We start from the raw sequence: 4,498 nt of genomic DNA, 5'->3' as shown, positions 1-4,498 counted from the left end.
ATCCCTACAGCATATCACCTTCTTCTATGCTTTCCAAACCCTTCAACAGATAGACAAAGTTCATGATGTGACTGCTTTTGAACCATGCCTTTGGTCAGCTCTCTCCTACCCTCTATTTTCCATCTTGATCAAATTTCCACTTCATCTCTGCAAAGTGCTTTCAGATGTTATCATTAGATGAAAGACACTACATGAGTGTACTTTGTTATTGTTGTTGCGGTAGTGTTTAGGTGACAGCCTGGCTCAGTCGGTACCACTCTCGCCTTTGATTCAGAAGGTAATGGGTTCAAGTCCTATGTCAGAACTTTGAACTCACAGTCTAGGCTGACACTCCAGTGTTCTGCTATATTGCTGGAGGTACTGTCCTTTGGATTACAACAAAAACAACTTGCACTTATATAGCGCCCTCTACTCACGGTAGCGTCTCAGAGAGCTTAACAGAGGCAGAGCCTGACTCCGAGCCGGGGGAGGTGGCCATAAGCATTGTCGAAGAGGATTAGATGTTAACCTAAGGTCTTGTCTAACTTTTCAGGTGGAAGTTAAAGATCTAATGGCATTATTTAAAAAAAGAAAGGAGTCCCTTCTAGTCCTTGTCAACAATCCCCCAAATAAAATTGGTTACTCACTTCAAGGCTCTTTGTGAGATATGGCAATGCACAAATTGGCTGCCACTTTTGTCTAGAAGATACACAGTCACAAAACCTTAAAATGTATTCAGTGAAGAGCCTTGAAATATCCTCTTGACATGAAAAGTGCTGTCTTAAATACGAGCATTCTTACTCTGATTATGTACGTGCTACCAAATGAAAACATTACAAAACGTTCCTAGTCATTTTTGTGCAGTGTTTAAAAGGGGTCGTGCAGCATATCTCTTCATTAATTGGACAATAGATTTTAAGGAAAGCCATCGCAGTAGACGCACAAAAAAATTATTTAGACTAAACCTCACTGAAACAGAAATGCATCATTTATGTCAAACTTTTAGTTCTTTTGGCTGTTTCTGAAATCATTACAACAGCCTGAGTCGGCTCATTCAGAAGAGGAACTGGGGAGAAAGCTGGATCAAAAAAAAATTCAAACTCTAACAAGAGCTAATATATTCTTGTAATAAAATGCCAGATCTCTCAGAGTCAAAAACTGGGCCTAACAAGTAGCAACTCCAAAGGGGATGTACGTAATCACTTCAGTTCTCCCTCTCGAGAGTCTGTCTGTCACAAAGCTGGCCCTGAAAAAGCGTTTCAGTTCGAACAAGCCCTCATATATTATTCCAGGAAAAGGTTTGTAGCTTCACTGGGACCCACTTAGTTTTAGCCAGTTTGCTTGGCACTGAAACTCAAGTTGTTCAAGTTTGACTTTGTTCTTGCTCCTTCCAAAGTTGCTTAAATATTGGAAATTCAGACTCAAGGGTGAATGTCCAAAATGCACAGCTCTCCTAACCTCACCACCTTCCCCCACCTCACTCCCCCTCCCTCCCACACACCACACTGCACTTTCTCCCTCTACTTCCCTAATCACCCAATTCCCCCCTCCCCCCAAACTCCCCCTACCAGAATATTACATTTTAACAACAACAACAAAATTACATTTATAGAACGCCTTTCACGTCGGGAAGATTTCCCAAGGTGCTGGACAGTCAGGGGTCAGGACCCGAGCATGGGGCAGGAGTGGTGTAGGGGTGAGGGAAGGCAGAGAGGTGGGAGGGTGACTGAAGGCACGATCGAAGAGGAGGGTCTTGAGTCTGGCCTTGAAGGAGGCAAGGGAGGAAGCGAGGTGAAGGGACTGTGGGATGGAGTTCCAGAGTGTGGGGGCAGAGAGGCTGAAAGCCCGGCCACCGATGGTAGGGCGGGTTGGGTGGGAGCCATGGAGCAGGCCGGAGTCCACTAAATGGAGGGAGCGGGCAGGTTGGTAGGGAATCAGCAGGTCAGAGAGGTAGGATGGGGCAAGGGCATGGATGGCCTTGAAAGTGAGGACAAGGATCTTGAATTCGATCATCTGAGGGATGGGGAGCCAGTGGAGTCGGGCGAGGGTGGGAGTGATGGGGTCCTGAGCTGCAGAGTTTTGGATGATCTGTAGCTTGTGAAGGGAAGAGTTGGGAAGGCCGATGAGGATTGGACGTTTTGAAGGCCAATGCGGAGTGGACAGTTGGCAGGGGGATATGTGGGATGGGAGGGGGTAGTGGATTGGTGGCAGGGAGGGTAGGGATGCGGATGAGTGAGGAGAGGTTAGCCCCCGGGGTCTGGGTCCAGGGTGGCTTGCGGTGGCAGTGGGGAATGGGGCAGTCGGTGTGGCTGCTGCTGGTCAGCCAATGCTGAGTGCAACGATGAGCCCAGCGAAGGATTCCCAGGCTGGAGCAGAGGGAGGCAGTAGGGGTGTCAAGCAGAGATAGGAGGCGGGGATGCCAGAGATAGAGCAGGACAGAGTGGGAGAGTTGCAGGGAGGGGGGCATTTTGAGGGAGGGCTAGCTTGGGTCAGGGGCAACAGCCAAGATGCGCATGCTAAGATGAGAGGCGGCAGATTAGTGGGACATTGTAAGCCTGCAGGAGGCTGTGGGGGGCTAGAGGTGGCACAGAATGGGGAGGGCGCTCAGTGACGTCATGCAGAATGACGGGAAAATCTGAAAGTCCAAAATGGCAGCTCCCCCTAACCAGGTAATGGCCGCAGCTCGATCCCCGAGACCCCGGCTCCGAGACACCCGCCCCACCTCAGGGTCCACAAGACCCCGGCCCAGCCTACAGCTACTGGCCGGCCCCTGTCTCTGGCTAACGCCGGTCCCGATCCTCGGGATCCCAGCCACCCCACTGGCTACTGCCGGTCCCGATCCCCGGGAAACCAGCCCTATGACTCCCTGTCACTGCCTGACTTACCTTTTGTCTTTCGGCCGCTGTGCTCATCCACCCTGTACCACCACTCATAGGGCCAAGTGGCTCTTAGGGCTGAGCAGTTAGGGTTAGGGCAGGGGTGGGCAAAAGACGGCTCGTGGGCCATATCCAGTCCGCCAAATGATTCTGTCCAGCCGGTCATTGTGTCTGGCAATAGAAAAAATTACAGTTCATTCAGTCCCATAAAGTCACACCAATTTCGCATTTGAATCTGACTGGGAACATCAGCCAATCACACTGCTTAGTTGTGCGCACGTTCCCTTAAGTGTTGAATCAGGCTAACATCAGAAATGTACTGATTGGCAAATTTCCAAACACATGCGAGGCTACCGCAGCAATACTTTTCACTGAAGAGGACGTTAATTCGAAATGAGTTTATCAAAGAAGCGAAAATAATAATAATAATAATAATCCTTGCATTTGATATAGCGCTTTTCACGTGGACGCTAAAGGCTGAATATTCAACAAAGAATGGACTTCTAAATTTTTTTTTACCCAGTGTGGGTGGAAATAAAACAAATAAAAAAAATAAAATAAATTTAAAAAATTAAGAAAGAAAATAAAAACAGTGTGCAGTTACAAAATAAAGTAAGCAATTTTGCATGTTTTTCACTGGCACTTGTGATGTCAAAGACATAGCCCAGTTAACAATTTCTATTCGAGATATCACCAAACATTTTGAGCTCACAGAAGAATTGGCATCAATGCAATCGATGAATGATATGACAACTGGAGAAGACTTTTTAGAGGCAGTAAATAAGTGTATCTTAAAATTAGGAGTGGAGTGGAAAAAATTGGTGAATATGACCACCGATGGAAGCCCAAATCTGACAGTCAAAAATATTGGGTTACTGAAAAGGATTCAAGATCAAGTCAAAGAAACAAATCCAGAACAAAATATTGTTTTTCTAAACTGCATTATCCACCAAGAGGTCCTCTGTAAGAGTATTCTAAAACTAAGCAATGTCGTGGATACAGTTACAAAAGTGGTCAACTACATTCGAGCAAGAGGATTAAACCACAGGCAATTTGTAACTGCTTGAGGAATTGGAATCCGAGCACAAGGATGTTCTGTATCACACAAATGTAAGATGGCTTAGTTTAGGAAAGGTCTTGAAAGCAGTATGGGAACTGGGAACAGAGATTGATTTATTTTTGGACATAAAACAAAAAAAATTGTATTTCCCACAGCTGAATGATGCGAATTGGCTCTCTAATTTCGCATTTGTCGTTGATATCATGGCCACATGATTGAACTGAATTCAAAACTGCAACGGAAGGGGGCCTTTGTGCACGATTTGTATTGCAGTGTCAAGTCATTTATGACAAAATTATTATTTTATCGCGACAGATAGGAAACAGGCTGTTCGCCCACTTTCCAACTTTGCAGCAGATTACTGTTTGCGATCAAAGCCTTAAAAAGTATACTTCTTCACTACTTGACTTACATGCTGAATTTTTTCGCCGATTCCAGGATTTCAATTTGATCGAAAATGACCTGTCTTTGGTCACTTCACCTTTCTCTTTTGATGTTGATAAAGCTCCATTTGACCTCCAACTCAAGCTTATTGACCTGCAATGTGATCCATTGCTTGAGGAGTAATTCAAATCAGTGCTGC

This window comes from Callorhinchus milii, unplaced genomic scaffold, assembly GCF_018977255.1.
Source record: "Callorhinchus milii isolate IMCB2004 unplaced genomic scaffold, IMCB_Cmil_1.0 Scaffold3, whole genome shotgun sequence".
Lineage (NCBI taxonomy): Eukaryota > Metazoa > Chordata > Chondrichthyes > Chimaeriformes > Callorhinchidae > Callorhinchus > Callorhinchus milii.
This window is presented reverse-complemented; position numbering follows the sequence as displayed.